At 37.9% G+C, this 12684-nt stretch overlaps 1 non-coding gene across 1 annotated transcript; it reads right to left on the reverse strand.

The window, feature by feature from the left end:
• Positions 1-11937: 11937 nt before the first annotated feature.
• On the reverse strand, positions 11938-12009 carry TRNAI-GAU (transfer RNA isoleucine (anticodon GAU)). The gene has a single exon. It is a non-coding gene; the product is annotated as a tRNA-Ile (tRNA).
• Between the last annotated feature and the right edge of the window lie 675 nt (positions 12010-12684).

The raw sequence follows: 12684 nt of genomic DNA on the forward strand, positions 1-12684 counted from the left end.
GTTTGCATTCAAATCACCCATCACTATAACCCGGTCTATTGCATCAAAACCACTAACACACTCATTCAGCTGCTCCCAAAACACTTGCCTCTCATGATCTTTCTTCTCATGCCCAGGTGCATATGCACCAATAATCACCCATCTCTCTCCATGAAGGTGAGAACAATGGAAGTAAGGGGAGTGTGGGAGGAATGGGATGTATTTAGGGAATCAGTGATGGATTGCGCAAAAGATGCTTGTGGCATGAGAAGAGTGGGAGGTGGGTTGATTAAAAAGGGTAATGAGTGGTGGGATGAAGAAGTAAGATTATTAGTGAAAGAGAAGAGAGAGGCATTTGGACGATTTTTGCAGAGAAAAAATGCAATTAAGTGGGAGATGTATAAAAGAAAGAGACAGGAGGTCAAAAGAAAGGTGCAAGAGGTGAAAAAGAGGGCAAATGAGAGTTGGGGTGAGAGAGTATCATTAAATTTTAGGGAGAATAAAAAGATGTTTTGGAAGGAGGTAAATAAAGTGCGTAAGACAAGGGAGCAAATGGAAACTTCAGTGAAGGGCGCAAATGGGGAGGTGATAACAAGTAGTGGTGATGTGAGAAGTAGATGGAGTGAGTATTTTGAAGGTTTGTTGAATGTGTTTGATGATAGAGTGGCAGATAAAGGGTGTTTTGGTCGAGGTGGTGTGCAAAGTGAGAGGGTTAGGGAAAATGATTTGGTAAACAGAGAAGAGGTAGTGAAAGCTTTGCGGAAGATGAAAGCCGGCAAGGCAGCAGGTTTGGATGGTATTGCAGTGGAATTTATTAAAAAAGGGGGTGACAGTATTATTGACTGGTTGGTAAGGTTATTTAATGTATGTATGACTCATGGTGAGGTGCCTGAGGATTGGCGAAATGCGTGCATAGTGCCATTGTACAAAGGCAAAGGGGATAAGAGTGAGTGCTCAAATTACAGAGGTATAAGTTTGTTGAGTATTCCTGGTAAATTATATGGGAGGGTATTGATTGAGAGGGTGAAGGCATGTACAGAGCATCAGATTGGGGAAGAGCAGTGTGGTTTCAGAAGTGGTAGAGGATGTGTGGGTCAGGTGTTTGCTTTGAAGAATGTATGTGAGAAATAGATTTGTATGTAGCATTTATGGATATGGAGAAGGCACATGATAGAGTTGATAGAGATGCTCTGTGGAAGGTATTAAGAATATATGGTGTGGAAGGCAAGTTGTTAGAAGCAGTGAAAAGTTTTTATCGAGGATGTAAGGTATGTGTACGTGTAAGAAGAGAGGAAAGTGATTGGTTCTCAGTGAATGTAGGTTTGCGGCAGGGGTGTGTGATGTCTCCATGGTTGTTTAATTTGTTTATGGATGGGGTTGTTAGGGAGGTGAATGCAAGAGTTTTGGAAAGAGGGGCAAGTATGAAGTCTGTTGTGGATGAGAGAGCTTGGGAAGTGAGTCAGTTGTTGTTTGCTGATGATACAGCGCTGGTGGCTGATTCATGTGAGAAACTGCAGAAGCTGGTGACTGAGTTTGGTAAAGTGTGTGAAAGAAGAAAGTTAAGAGTAAATGTGAATAAGAGCACAGTTATTAGGTACAGTAAGGTTGAGGGTCAAGTCAATTGGGAGGTAAGTTTGTGGAGAAAAACTGGAGGAAGTGAAGTGTTTTAGATATCTGGGAGTGGATCTGGCAGCGGATGGAACCATGGAAGCGGAAGTGGATCATAGGGTGGGGGAGGGGGCGAAAATTCTGGGAGCCTTGAAGAATGTGTGGAAGTCGAGAACATTATCTCGGAAAGCAAAAATGGGTATGTTTGAAGGAATAGTGGTTCCAACAATGTTGTATGGTTGCGAGGCGTGGGCTATGGATAGAGTTGTGCTCAGGAGGATGGATGTGCTGGAAATGAGATGTTTGAGGACAATGTGTGGTGTGAGGTGGTTTGATCGAGTGAGTAACGTAAGGGTGACAGAGATGTGTGGAAATAAAAAGAGCGTGGTTGAGAGAGCAGAAGAGGGTGTTTTGAAATGGTTTGGGCACATGGAGAGAATGAGTGAGGAAAGATTGACCAAGAGGATATATGTGTCGGAGGTGGAGGGAACGAGGAGAAGTGGGAGACCAAATTGGAGGTGGAAAGATGGAGTGAAAAAGATTTTGATTGATCGGGGCCTGAACATGCAGGAGGGTGAAAGGAGGGCAAGGAATAGAGTGAATTGGATCGATGTGGTATACAGGGGTTGACGTGCTGTCAGTGGATTGAATCAGGGCATGTGAAGAGTCTGGGGTAAACCATGGAAAGCTGTGTAGGTATGTATATTTGCGTGTGTGGACGTATGTATATACATGTGTATGGGGGTGGGTTGGGCCATTTCTTTCGTCTGTTTCCTTGCGCTACCTCGCAAACGCGGGAGACAGCGACAAAGCAAAAATATATATATATATATATATATATATATATATATATATATATATATATATATATATATATATATATATTCATTTACTATACTTTGTCGCTGTCTCCCGCGTTAGCGAGGTAGCGCAAGGAAACAGACGAAAGAATGGCCCAACCCACCCACATACACATGTATGTGGGTGGGTTGGACACATACACGTCCACACACTCACATATACATACCTATACATCTCAACGTATACATATATATATACTCACACACAGACATATACATATATACACATGTACATAATTCATACTGTCTGCCCTTATGCTCGTCGCCACCCCGCCACACATGAAATGAAAACCCCCTCCCCAGCAGGTGCGGGAGGTAGCGCTAGGAAAGTTGTAAGAACAGTGAAAGTAACGGAATACTGAAGATGGGCAATGACGGTGGCCTTATGTCTGACCTTGAAAATGATCGAAGCTGGGATTATGGCTGGCCGAAGACACTGATAACAACAACAATATTGATAATAGTAATAATGATAATAATAATAATGATATTAATAATGATAATAATGTAATCATTATCATCGTTATCATCATCATTATCATTATTATCATCATTATCATTATCATTATTATTATTATTATCATTATTATTATTATTATCATTATTATTATTATTATTATTATTACTATTATTATTATTATTATTATTATCATTAATATCATTATTATTATTATCATTATTATTAGTATCATCATTATTATCATTATTATTATTATTATTATTATTATTATTATTATTATTATTATTATTATTATTATTATTATCATTATTAATATTATTATCATCATTATTATTATCATTATCATTATTATTATTATTATTATTATTATTATTATTATTATTATTATTATTATTATCATTACTATTATTATTATTATCATTATCATTATTATCATTATTGTTATTTTTACTGTTTTTGTTGTTATCATTATCATAATAAACTGTGACTTCCAATAAATCATGTTCAAATTAATATTTTTTTTTTTTATTATACTTTGTCGCTGTCTCCCGCGTTTGCGAGGTAGCGCAAGGAAACAGACGAAAGAAATGGCCCAATCCCCCCCCATACACATGTATATACATACGTCCACACACGCAAATATACATACCTACACAGCTTTCCATGGTTTACCCCAGTCGCTTCACATGCCTTGATTCAATCCACTGACAGCACGTCAACCCCGGTATACCACATCGCTCCAATTCACTCTATTCCTTGCCCTCCTTTCACCCTCCTGCATGTTCAGGCCCCGATCACACAAAATCTTTTTCACTCCATCTTTCCACCTCCAATTTGGTCTCCCTCTTCTCCTCGTTCCCTCCACCTCCGACACATATATCCTCTTGGTCAATCTTTCCTCTCTCATTCTCTCCAGGTGCCCAAACCACTTCAAAACACCCTCTTCTGCTCTCTCAACCACGCTCTTTTTATTTCCACACATCTCTCTTACCCTTACGTTACTCACTCGATCAAACCACCTCACACCACACATTGTCCTCAAACATCTCATTTCCAGCACATCCATCCTCCTGCGCACAACTCTATCCATAGCCCACGCCTCGCAACCATACAACATTGTTGGAACCACTATTCCTTCAAACATACCCATTTTTGCTTTCCGAGATAATGTTCTCGACTTCCACACATTCTTCAAGGCCCCCAGAATTTTCGCCTACTCCCCCACCCTATGATCCACTTCCGCTTCCATGGTTCCATCCGCTGCCAGATCCACTCCCAGATATCTAAAACACTTCACTTCCTCCAGTTTTTCTCAATTCAAACTCACCTCCCAATTGACTTGACCCTCAACCCTACTGTACCTAATAACCTTGCTCTTATTCATATTTACTCTTAACTTTCTTCTTCCACACACTTTACCAAACTCAGTCACCAGCTTCTGCAGTTTCTCACATGAATCAGCCACCAGCGCTGTATCATCAGCGAACAACAACTGACTCACTTCCCAAGCTCTCTCATCCCCAACAGACTTCATGCTTGCCCCTCTTTCCAAAACTCTTGCATTTACCTCCCTAACAACCCCATCCATAAACAAATTAAACAACCATGGAGACATCACACACCCCTGCCGCAAACCTACATTCATATGTTAATATATAATATATATATTAATGAAGTAAATGAAGTAAAACGAAAGTATCCATACCAGTGTCAGTTTTGGGCTTTCTTATTTCTATAATTTTGTCAAATGATACTCATGATATCATGTAACTTTTCTTAACAAATATATTCATTCTGATGGGTAATGCTGCTTCACGGTCAAATGATGTTTTATAACTAAGAGAAAATTTCTTACGTTGTAGACCTGACGGAGGTAAATGTATTTCAATTTGTTCTGTGTTGCTGGAGCTGACGTCTGTGGAGAGACTATATACAGTCGATATAGTACTATTGTGTTATCAAACATTGTTATAATATCCACTCGTATGTAAAGAGTTTCCACGAGGTTGCACTAAATCAAAATTAGGTCACAAATACAGACATACATTTAATCGGACTAATATATTTAGCGTTAATTTGGATATGAAATTATTTGAAGGAAGATATTTAATTCCTTAGTTTAATGCTCAATACTTTAACTGCAGTACATCAGTCACAACAATGACTGACCACCACAATAATGGTGCCAGATGGAAACAACCACATGACAACATCTGTAATCCCAAGCAGGATGTATCTTAATGGAGTTATTTTTCTTCTGCAATATCTCCTACTAACTGAGATCTTTATGGGCACTGTTAACATTTTTGAAGTGCATCACTTGGCCCACATTTTCCTGAAATGTATAGCCTTGACTACTGCCTTATTGAAATGTCTTCCACAAAATATAATGTTCCAAATTATGCTGCACAAAAGATATCCAATGTTTATAACATGGCATTTTAAGTGCAGAAGAAAATCATGCAATACGTAAACCTAATAACGATGTTGATCTATAATAAATGACCCTGCAAGCAGTCAATAAAGATGGTTTAAAGTCACGAGTTAGCGCGAGTTAGGCCACTGTTTTCCCACAACTTCTACAGGAGAACAGGTCACTCTAAGGTTGCCTATTGAAGCCTCTTTCTTCCCTGGAACACCTAAGCTGTGGAATTCTTTTCCTTTTCTGTTTCCTTCTTCATATAATCTTTATTCCTGCAAGAGTCAGTTAAACAAACACTTACGGAAATCAATTGCTACTTTCTTTGTCTATATTTATTTGACCTACGATGGCCTTTAATGGGCTTTAGTATTATTTCTAACGGCTAATTCATTCATGGACGAACATCAAGGTTGGGTCTTAATTAAGATATGGGAATGTGAAAGGAAGAGATAATAGACTGGAAAGTGTTTACAAACTTTTGGAGGAAGTGAAAAACCTGCCAGGTCATAGTTATTGGGAAAGACAACAAGGTAGAGAGTTCCAAAAGCTTCGAGGTGAAGGGAAAGAAACAAGTTATCCAAATGGCCTACCCTTGACTTGCCAATGTCCAGACAGTAATCATGTGACACAGCAGCTTGCCGGGTATTGCGTGGTCTAGCAAGTGGTGGGGGGCACACAAGCAGCCAGCTCTTGGGAGCAAAAGCCGAGGTAATACCTCTCGAAGAGGGAAATGGAACTAATATTACGGCATAGGGCAATTGCTATGTATACACTATTAAAAAAAAGAATGTAATAAATCCCTCTGAAGACAAATGTTGAATATCAACTTTGTTCTTTAACATCGTCTTATTTTAATTACACAGTTTCCTAACTCATGAGCCATTTAATCTTTATCAATAAAACCATTATTAAGCCTAAATTAAATAGGAAATTTTAGAGGCTAACGATTTGAGCAAATTAAACTCAACCTATCCTAACCTAACCTAACCTAACCTAACCTAACCTAACCTAACCTAACCTAATCTTCACCAAATGAAATAAATATAATCTTCATCAAAGCTAATATTGTGTATTGGTATTATTTCCATACACAGCAAAGCACAACATAATTTTAATGTTTGCAAGTCTCGAGTGAGAAGTGATATCTTTATTGTGAAATTCTAATATTTTGGGAGAAATATGAAGTATTTGGCATCATACTACAAGGAATTGTCTTATAGGTGAATGATGAAAAATAAACCCCAAGACATATAAGTGACACCCTATTGTCAGTCTCATGTAATGTTTCTGTTTATCATCTTAAAGACATTTATGTGACTACACTAATTTTTTTGACTTGGTTGACCTTGACCTATCAACATACGAGTAGAGGTTAAGCCTATATCTAATTATGGTAATAATTTTTCAATAACTACATATTTTTTTTCATTGTTTAGCCTGCCTGGACGACCAGAGATGGAGAAGTAATTCATTCTTGAGCTGCAGCATTTCATCGTTTTCTGCAAGCTAGTCTTGTATTACATGAGGGATTGTGTAATGAACACAATTAGAAGGTGTACAGTTATATATGAAGATATTGTGATTAAGATGGATTTTCTTTTGTCTTTTTTCATCTACCACCAACAAGCACAAATTTAATTTCTATCCTTTATAAATTGTTCTTCGTTTAGTATCATTAAAACAAGAATTGGTTTATTATTTAGAATTATCTGACGCGTTAAGAGCGAAGATTATTTGCGAGTTTTGATGAAGGATAACACGTCAGCAGGTGTGACCAGCTTGTATTAGGTATACACAATATTTATGAAGACCTTGCATGTCCTTCCCGACTGGGGATCGAGTGAAGTGATGTATACTTATATCAGCTGATGTGATCAACCTTACATGAAGAGGGAGGAGAGGCGAGGCAATGGAATACTAGAGCAAGAGGAAAATAATGGTGTTTGAGATAAAAAAAAAATCAGAATTATTTATCGTTGTCCATCATTATGGCTAGGCTAAGATCATTTATCGTTGTCCATGATGGCTAGGCTAAGATCATTTATCGCTGTCCATGATAACTAAGCTAAGATCATTTATCGCTGTCCATTATAGCTAGGCTAAGATAATTTATCGCTGTCCTTGATAGCTAGGCTAAGGTCATTTATCGTTGTCCATGATTGCTAGGCTAAGATCATTTATCGTTGTCCATGATACAATCTGGGCCCAGCCCGAGCTGTAGGGGATAGAAGACCTCCAAGATAATACTAGCCAGACTCTAAGAACATTTAAGATCATAAGAACATTATCCAGTCGTCTTTTACTTATCAGGAAATACGTTTGTATGCAACTCTTAGCTGATAAGAGATGTTTGATCTCTTATCACCCAGAACTCACCACGAGGAGGTGGTTGCATGTCGAGTTCCATAATTTTTTCCCGTTTTAAATAAATATTTTAATTTCCTCTAAAATAAAGGTCTATCCCGTTTTAAGATATGTAAAAATAATAATTTCCTCTAAAACAAAGTTGTTATTGTGAGGTAGATAGTTGAGGAAGGGCACCTCATTTCCTGCCCTTCCTCTGGTTCCGTTGGCCCCCTCCTCTGGTACGCCTCCGGCGGACTGACCTCATCACCTTCTTCAGCTCACCAATAATAAGTGGCAGAGCTGGTCTCTCTGAGGGGTCGCTGTGGGTCGCTGTTTGGTAAAGATCCTGGAGGCTTTCCCGCACACCCTGCTTCCTGACCAGGATGGACACGTGCCTCATTAGATGCCCAAAAGAGAAGACGTCACTGGCTGGGGAGACCGGCTTGCGCTCCCTGACCTCAGGGGCCAACCACAGGTCAGGAACATTGTACTCAACGCAGCTTCCCTTCTTAACGCTCAAGCCGAAGTCGATGATGTGAAACTCTGGCTTCTCACCCATCGTCACGGTCACATTCTCGACCTTGACGTCATTATGGACAATGTTTTTCTTATGGATTTCCATCAGCCGACGAGCGACCATGATGGCGGACTCGACCAGTTCCTCGTCCGACCGACATGTTCTCATGTACTTATCATAAGGCTGGCCAGTGTGGCTTAAGATGATCAGTGGGGGGTTGCGGCACACTGCTCGAAGGAGAGGGGCTCCTCCAGCCCCAGCCAGTCTCCTGTGAATGTCGGCTTCATCCATAAGACTTTTCCAACTCACTCCGTCGAGAAGGGATTTGATGACGCAACACGATCCACGGAACAACACCGTTTCAATCTTGGCGTTGCCTCCCCGACCCACCTCTCTCATAACCACCAGGTCATTCACATCCTTCTGGGTCAACTTTACAACTGGAACACTCATTTTGATTCCGGCCTGAGGCGCACTTACCAAATTTTCTTGCCGGAGAGTGTGAGAGGAGATGTTGTCGGTACGGAGTCCCATCCTCAAATGATTATACTTCTCTCGCCGCCGGCCTTATATACCCCTAGGTTATGTGACGTCACATAACCAGAGCTATCCAGATTAAATCCCATACAAATCCGGATATGTAGACGGATTCATTTAGTTTTGTTGCGATCATTATTTCATGAAATCCAAAGGTGTCGAAGAAATAGTCAAGATGGCTAGTGGTGTTGATAGTGTAGTGAAGATGGCTAGAGATGTTGAAGGATCTAAATAGTTTCGAAATACCAATACTTTTTGAATCAATAAATCATCATAAGTAATAATAAGACAAAAACCACTTTGACGAAAATCTAGCCATTTTCAAGCATCGAAATAAAAGGATATGAGGTAAATGGCTTTTGTGAAATCATTGTTGAATAGTACACAGTTACTTTCTGAGAACACACACACACACACAAAACTAGAGAACATAGCATGAAATTAGGGCAATATTGTTCAAAAATATTCAGAGAAGTAATTTTAAAGTTTATATAAGAGTGGTTGATGAATGGAATAAGAAGAATGAGGTCATGGTTAAGGCAGACACCATACATAAATCTTACAAGTTGTATAATAGTACAGAATGTTCTAGAGATTTGGCCTCGTGAGTGTAGAACTCTCTCCTCACACAGTAAAAATAGGTCATTACACACTCACAGATTCAGAGGTTATCATGTTGAAGGAGAGGTGAAAACTGAAGATTCAAATCAAAGAACAATAAGAAGCGTCATGATGAGATGGGAGAGGGAATTGGTGAATTGACAAATATAGTTTAATCTAAAACATGAACGGTAAATCACTTCGAGTGAAGAAATTCAAGTGGAAAACATATATATATATATATATATATATATATATATATATATATATATATATATATATATATATATATATATATATATATATATATATATATATATATATATATATACATATATATATATATATATATATATATATATATATATATATATATATATATATATATATATATATATATATATATATATATATATATATATATATGTATATATATATATATATATATATATATATATATATATATATATATATATATATATATATATATATATATATATATATATATATACTTATGTGTGTGTGTGTGTGTGTGTGTGTGTGTGTACGGATAAACTTTAAGGCTGCCCGGGGTGTACTGGTGATGCCTTTGACCTAAAATATAAGTTCAAGCCCGTAGGCCGACCCTGCACTTAGCTTGAATCCTTTTGTGTTCACTATAATCTTTTTTACTACATCTCCTCTACTTAATCCCTTTATCTTCACTATGCAAGGCTTATTATAATCTTCACTACAACCTCATCTTCATATGACCTTATCTTGACTAAGCTGGTTTCAAGGAAGGCTTTAGATTTTACCCGCTCACGCAAACAACGTACTTACACGGGGCCCCACGAGTGTAAAACCCCCTCCTAATACAGTGCAAGTAGATGATTACACACACCTACACACCACCACCACCACTAACAATACACAGAGAAATAGCCTTTTTGATTGGTTTTGGATCGGCCCTTGAACGGAGTTTGGAGGATTTGGGGGATCAGGTCAATAAGGTTAAGTTCACTACAACCTCATATTCACTAACGTGAATCTTCACTACTAGCTTATTTTCACTTAATTATATCTTCACTATACCCTCTTCTTCACTACACCGTTATTTCTACCATACCATCATCATTGTACTCCCTGATGTTCACTAGAAATAGTTCTTATCTTCACTACATAATCATTCTGAATAAACTTTACTCCTTGATAACCCTTATCTCTACTACATTCGTATCTTCACTACATTCGTATCTTCGCCACAACCTATCTTGACAGTATCCTTATCATCACTATACTCTTCCTCACTACACTCTCATCTTAACATCATCCTTCTGTTTACCGAACTTAGTTCAAAGTCTGACTTGAACGTAGCTTTGGAAAGTTTGTGTTCCTCATTGTGTTACCTCCTTATCATCATTGTAAAGGCAATTGTCACCACTCCCTAACTAAACCCTCATCATCACTACACTCTCATCATTATCATTACTTCTTGATGTTCGATACAAAATCTCAACATATACATTCATCTTCACCACAGAATAATTTTCATTGCATCTTAATCTTCATTACTCCTTGTTTCAGCTACATCCGTATCTTCCATTCATTCTTATATCTTATATTAATTACATCTTTACAATATCTTTATATCTTCTCTGTTCCGTCATTTGGAAAATTGAAAGTGAGAGTAAAGGATTTCCGGCCTTCTGCTCCATCCTCTTTAAGTCGCCTTGTACGACACGCAGGGAATACGTGGCAAGTATACTTTCTTCCCTATCCCCAGGGATAACAGCATCTGGTGTTCCCAGACGGTCACCCATCCAAGTACTAACCAGACCCAACGTTGCTTAACTTCTCTGATCGGACGATATATATATATATATATATATATATATATATATATATATATATATATATATATATATATATATATATATATATATATATATATATATATCATATATATATATAAGACTGAAAACAATGAATTTCCCAAATAACAAAAATGGAAGCGCCGGGGTTTGAACCCGGGACCTCTCGCATGCCAAGCGAGTGCTCTACCACTGAGCTACGCCCCCAAGAACATATTTTGTGACATAGTATTATATGAAGCACTGAGATGACCACGGCAAAATAGTGTTTGACCGACCGTTGCCGACTAGCCGGCAAAATAACCACAGGGTAATTCTCCATGTTGCTGTCGTGTTTTCCTCTCAATTTTCCCCGAAGAAATGAGTTTTAATCTTTTATTGTCGTTGCAATAGACTGGAACTAAGCAATAGACTGGAACTATGTAATAAACTGGAACTAAGCAATAGACTGGAACCAAGCTGACCTGGTATGAGGTCAGAGCCCTCATTATCATCCCTGCTAAGTACCGGAAGCAGATTAAGTCGTTCCACAACCGATGTCCGGCCCATGTTAACTCTGATGTGCCCAGCAGTTGGAGGAGGATCGCCAGAAGCTTCTGGAAGATTTCAAGGACGTCTTGGTGGACCTGACCCTTTCAGATAAGGTTGAAAACCCCAATTTATTGTGAAGATCTTTACTACAATGTTGGATGAACATACTGAATGTTGCACACATGTGATGCGGACAAAATGAAAAAAGAAAAAGACAAAAATTATGTCTGGTGTGGGTCTCGAACCCACGACCTTGAGTTTATCAGACTCATGCTCTACCACTGAGCTAACCAGACAATAGGAAATTCGTCTGTTTCTTCAATTTGAAATAATGAAAATCTTTGCGAGGCAGCGTTAAGAAAAGAGAGATGTCTTTGATGAAATTTACTTGCTTGGCTTATTCTTCTGTTCCTCATTATCGAAAGTAAACATACTGAAGGATATATATATATATATATATATATATATATATATATATATATATATATATATATATATATATATATATATATATATATATATATATATTGGAAAGGATCACAATTTTGCGCGTGATCAAGTATATTCCTATGAGTCCACGGGGAAAATGAAACATGCCACGTTCCCAAGTGCACTTTCATGTAATAATCACATCATCAGGGGAGACACAAGAGAGAAATATAACAGTCAGTTGATATACAACGAAGAGACGTAGCTAGTACGCCATTTGGTAAACATGTGATTGTCCAAGACAGACAACAAGCGTATCATAAACTAATCATGTGGACAAGATGAATTCCTTACAAATTTTATCAACACTAAATTTATGCAATTTGTATAGACAATCACTTATATCAAGATTATAATTCTTTGTGCATTTAATGATAGAAGATTCAATGATATTTCTCGTGGTACTGGAGTTAGAGATTATAATGCCATCTCAGTTATTAACTCTAACTCCAGTACCACGAGAAATATCACTGAATCTTCTA

This window comes from Panulirus ornatus, chromosome 70 (genome assembly GCF_036320965.1).
Source record: "Panulirus ornatus isolate Po-2019 chromosome 70, ASM3632096v1, whole genome shotgun sequence".
Classification (NCBI taxonomy): Eukaryota; Metazoa; Arthropoda; class Malacostraca; order Decapoda; family Palinuridae; genus Panulirus; species Panulirus ornatus.